A 15,510-nucleotide genomic window follows, 5' to 3' on the forward strand; every position below is an offset into this window, starting at 1 on the left:
AACAGAGACATAGAATTGACTCAATTGAGAAAGCTGAATCATTTTACACAGAATTTTTTGGAGGGAAAGAGGAAGAGGCAGAAAAAGAAATCTCACTAACTGAATTTCAAGAGGACTGCCAAATGACAACTGAAAAAGAAGAAGGTGCAGTAGGTGGAAAGGTGGAAGCCAAAGAACAACATGAACCAAGATCTACGAAAGCTGCTAAACCTAACTACAAAATGTAACCATGGAAGAGAAAAAACTGATTACAATTAATATAAATGGACTTAACTCAGCTGTTAAAAGAAGGAAAACTTTCCATAAATTAGAGAAATTAAAATTTGATATAATCTGCCTACAACAAGTACATATCAAAAAGCAATATGAACAATTGTTGATACAGCCAAAATTAGGGAAAATATTTACTTCTTTGGTTTTATACATTAAAGATATTATCTCAGCCAAATTGATCTATACTGATGACAATGGAAGAATACTAATGGTGGAAATAATGGGCAATAATATGAAAACACTCCTGATTGCAATCTATGCCCCAAATGACAATCAAGAAGAATTTTATAAAAAATTACATATGAAAATAGTTGAACTGGACTATGCTAATATAGTTATGATGGGAGATTTTAATGGAATTGTATACAATAAACTGGACTATACAGCACAGAAAACAATAAAGCAAAACAGAAAGACTCTCCCTAAATCTTTTTTTTAAATGGTAGATGAAATAAACTTAAAAGATACATGGAGAGAAAGAAATGCTAAAACTAAACAATACACTTTCTACTCAAATAGACATTTATCATGGTCCAGAATAGATATGATATGGATGTCAACAGAATTGTTAACTAATATTCAATTAATAAATATTGAAACAAGTACTTGGGCAGATCACAATCCAATGACAATTAAATGGAAAGGACAAAGAAGAAGATCTAGATGGACGTTAAATAATACTATATTATAGGAAAAAGACTTCACACAGTGGATGGAGAAAGAACTGGCTTTCTTCTTTAGAGAAAACAAAAAAGAAGATACATCAATCCAGAACGTATGGGATACAATGAAGGCATATGCCAGAGGCTTGATTATAGACTATACAAGGAAAAGAAATACCATGAAAAGACTAGCCTCTAAGGCATTAGAGGATGAGTATAAAGGACTTGAAAAAGAGCTACAGAAAATGCCACAGAAAAAGGACATTAAGTTAAAAATTGATATAATTAAACATAAAATGGGTCTAATAGAAAAAGAAGAATTAGTACAGAAAATCAGAGGTGCTAAACAGAACTACTTTGAAGATTCAAATAAACCAGGTAGATGGCATATAAATTGAGAAAGGAGAAAGAATCAAGGAAAATATTGCAATTAATAGATGACCAAGGCCAAGTTTGCTATGGTAGTAAAGAGAAGAAGGAAATCATACGAGACTATTATGGGAAACTATACACACAAGAGAATATTGATGAGGAAAGAGTTAAACAGTATTTACAGAATGCTAATTTACCCCAGATACCTAAAGAGATTGAAACAATGTTAGAAAGCAATATAACGATGATGGAGTTAACTGAAGTACTCAAGAAGCAAAATAATGGAAAGGCACCAGGCCCAGATGGACTTCCGGCAAAATTTTATAAAATATTACAAGAATTGTTGAACCTTCCATTGCTAGAAGTTATGTGAAGTTATGTTAAAGAAGAAGATACCTAAATCATGGTCAGAAGCTTATATTACACTTGTCCCAAAAGAGGAGGCCGATCCATTACAAATCAAGAACTATAGACCTATTTCCTTACTAAACGCAGATTATAAAATTTTTGCTTCAATATTGGCAGAAAGACTTAAAAATATTTAAATAATTTTATCCATCCTGATCAAAATGGATTTCTGCCAAAGAGATAAATTAAAGACAATGTGAGAGTAATCTTGGACACTTCGGAATATTACGAGGCACATCCTGAAAAACAAATGGCTTTGATATTTCTAGATGCACAGAAGGCATTTGATAATGTGAATTGGTGATTCATGTTATTACAGCTGGAACAGATGGGCTTTGCTAAAAAATTTATTCAAGCAATAGAAGCTATATATCATAAGCAAATGGCAAAGGTAATGATAGAGGGAGAACTGACAGACTCTATTGATATAAGGAACAAGACAAGGGTGCCCACTATCACGTTTGTTGTTTGTGTTAACCTTGGAAGTGCTAAACAGAAATATTAGAGAAGAAAAGGATATAAAAGGGATGAAAATTAAAAAGGAAGAATTTAAGTTGCAAGCATTCGCAGATGATCTGGTTTTAATTTTAGAAGACCCACTAGAAAGCATCAAAATTGATAGAAAAGATATGGGAAGGTGGCTGGTTTGAAAATAAATAAAGATAAGACAAAGATCTTGACAAAGAATATGCTATCAAGACAAAACAAAGAACTGGCAGATCTATTGAAAATTCAGATCACGAATAAGATCAAGTACTTGGGGATACATTTGACAGCAAGATGCAGTACACTAAGAGAATAATTATATCAAACTTAAGCAGCAGATAGCACTAGATTTGGTGAAATGGGAAAATTTACAGCTGTCATTAATAGGGAGAATATCAACAATCAAGATGAATATATTACCCAGAATTTTATATTTCCTCCAAACAATTCCAATTAGGCTTGGAAAAGATTACTTTGAATATTTAAATAAAATTGTGTTGAAATATATATGGCAAGGTAAGAAAGCGAGAATAAAGTTAAAACTTTTGCAAGGTGCTAGAATAAGAGGAGGATTTGGTTTGCCTAATTGGGAGTTGTATTACCAAGGTACAAATTTGATGTGGGTTAAGGAATGGATAACATTAAGAAATATTAGATTATTGGCATTAGAAGGACATGACCTGTTGTTGGGGTGGCATGCTTTTCTATGGAATAAAGGAACTAAAACACAGGGGTATTTTAGAAGACATTATATTCGGGAGTCTCTGTGGTTAAACTGGGAGAAGACTAAAAGACAATGTTATTTGAAAATTCCAGTCTGGCTATCGACTATTGAAGCATTTTCTTATCCTATAATATATAAAAAGGAACGAACAGTTAGATATGGTGAAATATTGAATGAAAAGGGTGAACTTAAATCTATACAAAAATTAAAGGAACAAGGTATAAAGATGAATTGGTTTTCATATGCGCAAATACATTCAAGGTATGATAAAGACTCTAAAACAGAAGGTTTCTATGATAAACTGACTGATTTAGATAAGATTTTGACAGGTACTGATGAAAAGGTGATTAAAAATTGTATGGATATTTATTAGAAATTAAACTAGAAGAAGAACAAGTTAAAGAAACAATGATTGCTTGGGGGAAGAATTTTGGATATGGGATTGATTTAGAGAAATGGCAAAAATTGTGGTCTCAAAATTATAAAATGACAATGTCAACAGCATATAAGAAAATTTGTATAAGATGTTTTACAGGTGGCATTTTCCCCTGACAAGAATAGCAAGAATGTTCAAGAAACAAATCTGAAAAATGTTGGAAATGTCATCAGACACCTGGCTCATATTACCATATGTGGTGGACATGTGCGGATGCTAAAAAATATTGGACTAAAATCCACATGTGGTTGGAAAAAATGACAAAAAAGCATATAGATTTGAAACCAGAGATATTTTTGTTGGGAATTTTACCTGAAATATATAGTAAAGAATTGAAATACCTGATTGTAAATGTATTAACAGCGGCTAGAATTGTATTTGCTAAAAACTGGAAAAATTAGAAAATACCATCACAGGAGGAAATCATTAAGAAAATATTGGAATGTGCTGAAATGAGTAGATTAACATTTGAAATCAGAGAACAAGATGATAAACAATTTTATAAAATTTGGGATCTATTCTATCAATGGTTAGACAATAAAATATAGTAATGAAATATGTAGATTCTTAGAAAATAATATATAAAGATGTATTCTTTTTTTATTATATCTACAAAATGATTGTAGAATAGATTTGAGATAATATGAACTGTCATAAAACAAATTAAGTAAAATATGATTATTTCATAAAACATGAATGAATAAAAGTATAGTCAAATGATTAATAATATTAATATATTTAATACTTGATTGAAAATACGAGAATATATACAATGTAATTGTAATTGAAGACTACGAAATGGAAGCACAAAACAGTTTGTAAACCAACCGGCACACTGTATATATAGTGTATATATATGGAAGATGGCTTGATGTTTTTATGTTTTGTTTGTTTTAAAAACCAATAAACGTTTTTAAAAAAAGTTGAAAAACAACAAACAGTAGCCTTGCATAGCATAGCAAATGCAATAATATTGGCTAAAATCTGGGGACAGTGCGTTGTATGAGGAAGGGAAAGAGATTCTGGAGTTGTGTGTGTTGTTATTGTTGCTGCTGTTTCAAAATGGGAATACTCTTAACTAAGAACTGTTCTTCCACCCTATATCCTATCCTTCCCTTAAAGAAGATTTTTTCCAGATTCCTTGCTCCAGAGCACACAACTTTTACGCACAGAAACCATCCCACTACTCCTTCTGTTTAAACAGATATTTTTCTTCCATTTTTTCCTTCCAGCATTTATAGAAAGCTGAGCATTTTTGAAGGTCTACATAATCCTTCTGTTGTTGTGCCTTCAATCTATTCTTCTGCAGATTTTCCTGTTCTTCCCTGGATCTGAACCACTCTTCTGAAGCCCAGCATGAACTCTGGTTCTTTTCCATTCCTCCTCCCCTTGGTATCAAGAACTCAAGGGTAATATGGTCGCTTTTCTCCAGGATCCATCCGTCTTCACTTCTAGCTGTCTCCCTATTGGTAAACATTGGGTTGAGAGCAGATCCCCTTATCCATTCCCTGAAGTCTTCAACAAGAGAGGAGGAATCGTCTGACTTTCAACAGCAGAGGTCTCCAAACTTGGCAACTTTAAGACGTGTGGACTTCAACTCCCAGAATTCTCCAGCCAGCATAGAGTTAAAGTCCACAAGTCTTAAAGTTGCCAAGTTTGGAGACCTCTGCTCAACAGAATTAGAATTAGAATTCCAGCATAATATAGACATATATAACCATTGGTTGAAAGTATAACATAAATTTTAAGATAAAATTTGGAATATCTCATATAAAATGATGGAAGTTTAGTCATGGATGATTAATAACTGATAAATATATAAGCATATGTTAGTTTGACAATGTGAAAATTGATATAAACTGTAATGACTACACAAGGATAGCACAAAAGATTCGTAACCAACTGACACACTGTATGTATATAAAATGGAAGATGGTTTTATGGTTTTATGTTTTGTATGTGTATGTTTGTTTTTAAAAAATAAAAAATCTTAAAAAAAAGAAAAGAAATAAGTACACTGAAGAAAATTGATTTACAACACTGGTCCTCATATTTAGATTCATCAGCATCCCCCTAATCACATAATGAAGCTTTGGGCACTTGGCAACCAGCAAGTATTCATGACAGCTAGACCAGTGTGGCTAACCTTCTTGAGCTCCTGTGCCAAAAATTGTGCGCGCGCTTGCACGCTCGCGCTCACGTGCCAGCACCCAAGAAGGCAATGCACCCTCCCCTATGCCCCCTATGCATGTGCACGCAATCCCTACCCACCCACTCCCCACCGCCCCCTTGCCTGCACTGCGCCTCACAGCTGATTTTCAGGCACTTTGCGGCCTTTTTCGGCCTCCCAGAGGTTTGAGGAAGGCTTGTGCAGGCTTTTCAGGCCAAAAACTAGGCCCGTTTCGTCACTTCCAGTATTTCTGGAAAAACAGGAAGTGACAAAATGGGCCTAGTTTTTACCCTGAAAAGCCTGCAGACGCCTTCCTCAAACCTCTGTGAGGCCAAAAAAGGCCTCAAACTGGCCGAAAATCAGCTGTGCATGCGCAATGAGGTAAGTTTGCCTGCAGCTCGCGTGCCGGCACAAATGGCTCTGCGTGCCACCTGTGGCATGTGTGCCATAGGTTCGCCATCATGGAGCTAGACTATCCTGGGGTCATCAGTTTGCCAGCTTCCGACAAGCAAAGTCATGGGGGAAGCCGGATTTAAAAAACACATTTCACTTAATAATTGCAGTGACTTGCTTAACAACCATGGCAAAAAAAATTGTAAAATTGGGCACATTTAACAACTGCCTTATTCTTATTCTTCTTATTCTTATCCCGACTGTGGTCATAAATTGAGGATTACTTGAATTCTGTATGTTGGTGTCAAAACATCTGAGACTGTGAACATCATAAAGCATAAACTAAATCACTATGTTTTTTTTGGGGGGGGGTGCAACAATGTTGACACATGAACATGGCAAAAGCCCATTGAAAGCCAATTCATCTAATATAAACTGCCTACCCCTATTGTTAGAAATCTTCTCCCAGCAAATTCATTCTCACTTTTGGTGTAGGTTTTAGGTTTTAGCAAAAAATAAGGCAGCCAGGATTCATGACTCAGTTAAAAAAATTTTTTAGTTCATACCAAGAAGACAATGTATGTATAAAAAGAACCAGGTACGTCTAGTCTAGGGAGTCCCACTAGAGTGGATATTTGCATGGGAAGTAAGCTGCCCGCTTCACTGAAGCTCTCCCTGCAGTCCACACATTTATAAGGGTTTTTGTCCTGTCTGAATATTTTATGTGAAGCAAGTGTGCTGCTCTTGCCAGACGTCCGATCATTCATACGGCTTCTTCCTCCATGTGGATCCTTTTATGGGAAGTGAGTTCATTGCTCCTCTTGAAGGTATTCCCACATTCTGTGCACTGATAGGGTTTCTCTCCTGTATGGATGGTTTTATGGGGAATGAGGTGGCTGCTTTGACGGAAGCTTTTCCCACATTCTGCACACTTTAAATGGCTTTTCCCGTGTGGATTCTCTTACGGCAGGTAAGCTGGCTGTTCCTTCTGAAGCTCTTTCCACATTTCATACATTTATATGGTCTCTCGCCTAAGTGGATCGTTTTATAGGAAGTAAGTCCACTACTTTCCCCGAAACGTTTCCCACACTCTATGTATTTATATGGATTCTCACTGGAGTGAATCCTTTTGTGGGAAGTAAGCTGAGAACTCCAACAGAAGCTTTTTCCGCACTCTGTACAGATGTATGGTTTTTCCCTCGGGTGGATTTTCCTATGGAAAGTGAGCTCAGTGCTGCTCCTGAAGGCTTTTCCACATTACAAGCATTTGTGTAATTCTCCACACCCCAAAAAGAACCGAGGAGCCCAGAAAAGAAACTCAGGAGCCGGTAGAGGTGAAAAGGAGGGAAAAGCCACCATCTCAGGGGTCCCCTCCCCCCGAGGCTGCAGGACAAGAGCCGCAGGCAAAGCGGTGCCTGGCTGGGCTTGGAGGGCAGGAGAAACTTTGGCTCTCGCCTCGGAAGCCCGGATGCCCATGGCGTTTGCCAAAGGTGGCGGAGGAGACTCGGGATGCGGCCTCCCCAAGAGACCTGGCCAAGGGGAAAGAGGGGACGGAGGGGATCGGGAAATGGAGAGAAGAAGGGCCTTTCTCTGAGGGGAACCCCGGGAAGACGCGGCTTCAGCCCTGACCGCCTCCTCAGAGGACGAAACGGCCACAAAAGGAGCCTCCGGATCACCAGACGCGGCAAAAACAGCACAAAAATCCTTGACTCGCCTGGCTCCTTTCCCGGCTGCCCCAGGAGAGTATTTGGGGGCTGCCCCAGAGGAGAGAGAGGGGCCAAGCTCTCTTCCGGAAGACGAGAAGCAACGAGGGAAACTCTGGGGAGAGAAGAAGCAATGGAGATCTGGAGACAAACTTCCTGACGGAGGACAATCAGCCGGTGTAACTCCTGGCCAACAGAAGTTGTGGGGCTCCTTCACTGGAGGCCCTGAAGAAGAGACCGGGCAGCCCCTTGTCTGGAATGCTGGAGGTTCTCCTGCCTGACCAGGGGGCTGAACTAGATGACCTCCCAGATCCCTTCCAGCTCTGTTCTCTTCTAACTTCAGGCTGTTCTCGGTTCTGCCAGTCAATAAAGCTCCTTTCTTAAGCAGCCTCCATTTTCTTCCCTTCTTGGACCTGATTTTTCTTCCGACACTTTCATGGGGTAAAATAGGAACCCCAATGACTGGCAGGTGCAACCGAGGATATTGAATGTGGGGATTCGCACAGCTGCTGCCCAAAGGAAGCGGCAGACATGGACACAAACGTGTAGTTTTATATCAATATAAATATATATTTAACATTCACAGCAGAGAAGAGAGTCAGGAACATCCTGAGGTAAAACTCAAACAGCCCAGAGAAGAAATAGGTGGGAAAAAGGAAACGCCCCCTTTCCACCCGCAGCAACCAATCAGAGTGCAGATACCCTCAGGCGGGAGCCCGCCCTCCCTCAGCCACAACAGGGAGTTTGGGACCTTGTGCGCTTTCCTTCTCCAGCCATTAAATGGGATATTTTCACATTTAAAGTGTTCAAAAGAAAAGACCTCAAATGACTTTGCTTTTGTCCATTAGATTGAATTGTCAGGCTGGAATGGTTTATTTTTTTAAAATCTAGCACTCTGCTAAAAAGAAATCAGCATTCCCCCTTTTTTTTTTCTTGTACCTCAGACTTTCTTTTTCCCTCTTTTTCCTTCCCTTAACTTCCTATTTCTATTTTTCTTTGTGTTTTGTAAAATAAATAAATAAGATCTTGAGACTCTGGAAAGACTGTAGAGAAGAGCAACAAAGATGGAGGCTAAAAGATATTTTAAAAACTGGTTGCTGGAACTGGGTGTGTCTGGTCTGAGGAAAAGAAGGACGAGGGGAGACATGGGGGCATCTTCCAATATCTCAGGGATTGTCACAAAGATTTATCTCACCTCTCCTCTAAATAAATATAGAAGTGGACCTAATGAAAGAGGCGGAAGTGGAGTTGCACTTTATACATGAGAAATAACCAAACTGCTCTAGAAACGCCACAGAACACAGACGAAAACCTCCTTCGAGGCATTTGGGTTCATATAAAAGACGCCAAAGCCTTTGTCTGACAGGGAACCATGGAGAGGGGCCTTTCCTCCTACTCCCAAGCCCATCATCCCCGCCCTCTCCCTTCCCCCTCCCATGGGCTCCGATGTGCTCCTCTTTCCCTTTCTACCATCCTGGCACTTTGCCCCAGATCCACCAGGGGGAACCCTCCACCAAGGAAGGCAACTCCAGGCCCTTTGGGCCACAAGAGGGTGAACGTCACGGCTGCCTTCCCAGAGGAGGAGGCGGCAAAGGAAGTGACATCACTGAGCCTTGCCTCTCTAGGACGCCGCACTCTCTCTCTTTACTCGCTGGGGCGCTGCAGCAGTCGGACAACCCGCGGGAGAGTCTTGCAGGAGACATTCAGACGTACCTCGGGTGGGGGGCTCTTCTCGGATCCCATGCTCTCCAGCCGCCGCCCTATCCATGCGAAGGTGGGGAGGGGTGGGTGGCCTGGCGGAGGCCCAGCAGTAGAGGATAGAAGCCGGCCGAGTAGGACGAGGCAGGATTCGAACCGGGTTCCCTGAGAGCCTGATCCTGTCTCCGGAGGGGGAGGGGCGGCCACTCCAGCTGCCTCCTTCCAGGCCCTGCTCGGGGGCTCCTAGGCCCTGCGCTAGGAGGAGACGCTTGGGTATCCGGGCAGGTTAGGGGAAGGGGGCCCAGGGGCTGAATCCCCTTTCTGATCCTGGGCGTCGGTTTTTCTTTCCCAGTTCTAGAACTTCAGAGCCCTCAACAGCCTTTGCAAGCCAGGATTTACTCCACAGAGGAAGGAAGGAAGGAAGAGAGAGAGAGCGCGGTAGGACCAACAGGGATCCGTCCTGCGAACCCAGAAATGGTCCCATGAAGGAAGAGGGCCTTGGAGACCCCCAGAGTCCCTGGAGCCCTTTGGAGCTGCTCTGCCAGAGAGAGGAAGGATGGAGACACCCCTTGGCCAAGGAGGGGAGTGGAAAAGGCCCCGCGGCTCTTCAGCCTGGGAGCTCTGGGGAGAGCTGGACCAGAACTGGGCAGAAGGTCCTGCAGGAGGGAACTAACCTCCCTTCAGAAGTTCCGCCCTGGACCTCCATCCGATGCCGGGATGAGGCTGAGGGTCCCCGAGGACTTTGCAGCCGACTCCATGACTTGTGCAGGCGATGGCTGAACCCAGCAAAACACAGCAAAGCCCAGATGCTGGACCTGGTGGTTCTGGAGCGTCTCCTCCTGGCTCTCCTGCCCCCAGAGATGGAGGGCTGGGTGCGGGAGTGTGGAGCAGACAGCAGCTCCCAGGCGGTGGCCCTGGCGGAAGGCTTCCTCCTGAGCCAGGCGGAGGAGCAGAAGGAGCAGCTCCAGTGGCAGGTGGGAGACTTTATTTATTTATTGGTTTGTTTATTTGATTTATATTGCCGCCTATTTGCCCATGGCTACTCAAGGCGGCTTACACAATGTAAAATCATATTTAAAACAAAAAATAAAAATAAAAACAATAAGAACTAACAAAAAGAATCAAATAAATTAGTAAAGTACACTAGAACAAAATTTGGGAAAACAAAAACAACAAAAACAAAACGAGCTCCCACCCTGACGACAGCGGATCACACTAGCCATTTGATGGGTTCCATCCTCTCTGGGTTCCCAGGCCCGCTGGCAAAACCAGGTCTTCAGTGTCTTTTGGAATAGTATTAATGAGGGGCCATTCTAATCCCTGGGGAACCTTCTTCTAGGTCCCACCAGATGTATCTCCCTCAGAGGTGGGACCCGCAGCATTCCCTGCCTCTTCGCTCTAATGGGTTGGGTAGATGTCACTGGCAAGAGATGTTTCCTCAGATAACCTGGACCCAAGCCATGAAGGGCTTTAAAGGTGACAATTACCACCTTGAATTGCACCCGAAGCAAATTGGCAGCCAATGCAGCTCCTGCAGGAGAGGTGATATATATGCACACTGGGTTCGCACAAAACCATTCGGGCCACTGTATTTTGCACCAACTGGGGCCTCCAGATGCTCTTCATGGGCAGCCCTACGAGAGCACATTGCAATAGTCAAGACAGGAAGTGACTAGGGCATGGGTGGCTGTGAGTAAGACTGTTGGTCCAGAAAAGGGCGTAACTGGCACACAACTCACAGATGCATAAAGGTCCTCCTGGCCATGACTGTCACCTGCTCTTCAAGTAGGAGTCATAAGTCCAGGAAAACTGCTAGATTACACACAGGGTCTATTTGGGGTAGTGCCACGCCATCCAAGACTAAAGGTGGTAATTCTCCCTGAACCAACGAACCCCAGACCCAGAGCTACTCGGTCTTGCACGCGCTTAGTTTCAACATATTGCTCCCCATCCAGACCCTAACAGCCTCCAGGCACTGCAAGTGGGAGGACACAGCAACACTTAACTTACCATGGGCTGAGACATACAGCTGAGTATCATTAGCATATTGGTGATACCTCAGTCCATGGTGAGGGATGATCTCACCCAGCGGTTTCATATAATGAACAGGAGCGGAGAGAGTACCGAGCCCTGTGCAACCCCATAAAGCAGTGGGCGAGGGTTGGATCTCTGTCCTCCTATCAACACTGACTGAGAGCGGCTGCAGAGGAACTCCCATCCCTGAAGCCATCCCAGGAGAACCCCATGGTCAATGATATCAAAAGCCGCCAAGAGGCCAAGTAGAGCAAGGATGGATGCGCTACCCCCATCCCGATCCTGCCAGAGATCATCCAAAAGTGCAACCAATGTTGTTTCTGTCCCAAATCCAGGCCTGAATCCTGACTGGTAGGGGTCGAGATAATCCGTTTCCTCTGGAGCTGCTGCGCGACCACCTTCTCAACAACCTTCCCCAAAAGGGAAGATTGGAGACAGGTTGGAAATTATCCAACCAGGTGGAATCCAGCGGATGGCTTTCTAAGAAGAGGGCGGACCACACCCTCCTTAAAGTGCTGAGGCACCATCCCCTCCTGTAGAGAAGCATTAATCACCGCCAGAGTCCACCCGTCTGTCACCTCCGGGAAGCTTTCACAAGCCAGGAGGGACATAGGTCTAAATACAGGTGCTCATGCGATACTCCCTAGGATCCTGTCCACTTCCTCAGAAGCAACAGGGTCAAACCATTCCCAGATAACAGGGCAAGAACCTGCCTCAAAAACTTCCACCAGATCAGCAACCACGCCGGTGTCTAACAACTGGGAACAAAGTGGAGCGATTTTGTCTTCTAGAAAATCTGCAAATTCCTCAGCGTGCCCCTTCAGGTTCAGGTGGGACCTCAATCTCCTTCCCTAAGAGGAGATGGCTCACTCTTAAAGAGGGTCGCTGGGCGATTATCTGCAGACGCAATTAGTGTGGAGAGAGTATTTACACTCTGTCTCACAAATTGCCACAAGGTAGGCCTTAGTAGAAGCTCTTACCGTGTTTGATCAAGTTCATCTCCTGTCTTCGCCAGCGGCGCCTAGACGTCTCCTCATGCGTTTCATCCTCTCAGTTCCTCTGTATGCCATGGTGCACAGAGAGGTTTATGGGTGAGAAGAGGTGATGCAAGGGTGCAATCTATCCAGAGCCTCAGTCACCTTCCTATTCCAAACAGTGACTAAGAGCTCGGCTGGACTGCATAATAGTTATAACCCCCAGCTCCTTCTGAACCTATCTGGGTCCATCAGTCGATGGGGGGCGGACCAATCTAATAGGTCCTGCCTCCTGCGGGGGATGCAGCTTTTGAGAAACTCATTGCCACCAGACTGTGATCTGACCATGACAAGGGGACCAAGGAGAGGTCTACTAATTCCAGGTCACATAGACACTGCTCCGACAAGAACACCAAATCGGGAGTGTGACCACTATTACTAGTCGGCTCTGGATAATCTGGGACAGGCCCATGGAAGTCATGGTTTCTATAAAAATCTCGGCTACCTCTGACCCCAGAAAAGGCAAGTTGAAACTCCCAGAACTATAAGCCTGGGAATTCCACTGCCAGTCCTGCGGTGAGGCACAGGAGCCCAGGTAGGAAAGCTGCCACGCAGCAGGGAGGTTGGTATAGCAGCAGCAATCCCACCTGATCCCTTGAGCCCAATCTAAGAAAAAGGGTCTCACAGCCGGGACGTGTTGAACAGCACCTCTGGAGGCTACTAGAGATTCTCTGATAACAACACCCAGACCTCCTCCTGAGGTCTAGACTGGTGCCATTCTCGATAACCCACTGGGCACATTCCTGCAAGAGGAACGCCTCCTCTGGGCTCAGCCAAGTTTCAGTTATACAAGCCAGATCAGCCTTCTCTTGGAGGATCAAGTTGGCAATAAGCCTGGCCTTATTGCAAGCTGATCTCACATTTAAAAGCAGCAGTTTAAGACCAGGGCCACCACAGATCTACCGACCAGGAAAATGAGGTGAGTGCAATGGAGCAGAACATGAGATTGGCACTAAACACGGAGATTGTGTCCCTGTGCCTGCCCTCTCCCTTGTCTCCCATATTTCCTGTTACTCGACACCACTGAAATAGGACGCCCTCCTCTGCCTTCCCTGAGAACCATTCCATCCCCATCCCCAACATTCTTCTTTAAAAAGGAAAAAGAAAATATGTACTTCCACTGACAGATTGTTGGGGGCAAGGGTGAGCTTTACAGGCACTATAGCATTTGCTCTCCAGTGTGGCTAACCTTCTTGAGCTCCTGTGCAAAATTGTGCGCCGCGCTTGCACGCCGCGCTCACGTGCCAGCACCCAAGAAGGCAATGCACCCTCCCCTATGCCCCTGTGCATGCATGTGCACGCAATCCCTACCCACCCACTCCCCACCGCCCTTGCCTGCATCTCCTAATACAGCTGATTTTCAGGCACTTTGCGCGCCTTTTTCGCCTCCAGAGGTTTGAGGAAGGCTTGTGCAGGCTTTTTCAGGCCAAAAACCTCTGCCCAGTTGCTCTCACTTCCAGTATTTCTGGAAAAACACAGGAAGTGACAAAATGGGCCTAGTTTTTACCCTGAAAAGCCTGCAGACGCCTTCCTCAAACCTCTGTGAGGCCAAAAAGGCCTCAAACTGGCCGAAAATCAGCTGTGCATGCGCAATGAGGTAAGTTTGCCTGCAGCTCGCGTGCCGGCAATAAATGGCTCTGCGTGCCACCTGTGGCATGTGTGCCATAGGTTCGCCATCATGGAGCTAGACTATCCTGGGGTCATCAGTTTGCCAGCTTCCGACAAAGCAAAGTCATGGGGAAGCCGGATTTAAAAACACATTTCACTTAATAATTGCAGTGACTTGCTTAACAACCATGGCAAAAAAATTGTAAAATTGGGCACATTTAACAACTGCCTTATTCTTATTCTTCTTATTCTTATCCCGACTGTGGTCATAAATTGAGGATTACTTGAATTCTGTATGTTGGTGTCAAAACATCTGAGACTGTGAACATCATAAAGCATAAACTAAATCACTATGTTTTTTTTTTTGGGGGGGTGCAACAATGTTGACACATGAACATGGCAAAAGCCCATTGAAAGCCAATTCATCTAATATAAACTGCCTACCCCTATTGTTAGAAATCTTCTCCCAGCAAATTCATTCTCACTTTTGGTGTAGGTTTTAGGTTTTAGCAAAAATAAGGCAGCCAGGATTCATGACTCAGTTAAAAAATTTTTTAGTTCATACCAAGAAGACAATGTATGTATAAAAAGAACCAGGTACGTCTAGTCTAGGGAGTCCCACTAGAGTGGATATTTGCATGGAAGTAAGCTGCCCGCTTCACTGAAGCTCTCCCTGCAGTCCACACATTTATAAGGGTTTTTGTCCTGTCTGAATATTTTATGTGAAGCAAGTGTGCTGCTCTTGCCAGACGTCCGATCATTCATACGGCTTCTTCCTCCATGTGGATCCTTTTATGGGAAGTGAGTTCATTGCTCCTCTTGAAGGTATTCCCACATTCTGTGCACTGATAGGGTTTCTCTCCTGTATGGATGGTTTTATGGGGAATGAGGTGGCTGCTTTGACGGAAGCTTTTCCCACATTCTGCACACTTTAAATGGCTTTTCCCGTGTGGATTCTCTTACGGCAGGTAAGCTGGCTGTTCCTTCTGAAGCTCTTTCCACATTTCATACATTTATATGGTCTCTCGCCTAAGTGGATCGTTTTATAGGAAGTAAGTCCACTACTTTCCCCGAAACGTTTCCCACACTCTATGTATTTATATGGATTCTCACTGGAGTGAATCCTTTTGTGGGAAGTAAGCTGAGAACTCCAACAGAAGCTTTTTCCGCACTCTGTACAGATGTATGGTTTTTCCTCGGGTGGATTTTCCTATGGAAAGTGAGCTCAGTGCTGCTCCTGAAGGCTTTTCCACATTACAAGCATTTGTGTAATTCTCCACACCCCAAAAAGAACCGAGGAGCCCAGAAAAGAAACTCAGGAGCCGGTAGAGGTGAAAAGGAGGGAAAAGCCACCATCTCAGGGGTCCCCTCCCCCCGAGGCTGCAGGACAAGAGCCGCAGGCAAAGCGGTGCCTGGCTGGGCTTGGAGGGCAGGAGAAACTTTGGCTCTCGCCTCGGAAGCCCGGATGCCCATGGCGTTTGCCAAAGGTGGCGGAGGAGACTCGGGATG

At 43.7% G+C, this 15,510-nt stretch overlaps 1 protein-coding gene across 1 annotated transcript in view; it reads left to right on the forward strand.

The window, feature by feature from the left end:
• The window catches only part of LOC113429654 (uncharacterized), a 219,888-nt gene that overhangs the window by 190,685 nt on the left and 13,693 nt on the right, over nucleotides 1-15,510 (forward strand). The gene's annotated exons all lie outside the window — the stretch shown is intronic.

This window comes from Notechis scutatus, chromosome 2 (assembly GCF_049901735.1).
Source record: "Notechis scutatus isolate UNSWTSFEM ecotype Mainland chromosome 2, rNotScu1.2, whole genome shotgun sequence".
Classification (NCBI taxonomy): Eukaryota; Metazoa; Chordata; class Lepidosauria; order Squamata; family Elapidae; genus Notechis; species Notechis scutatus.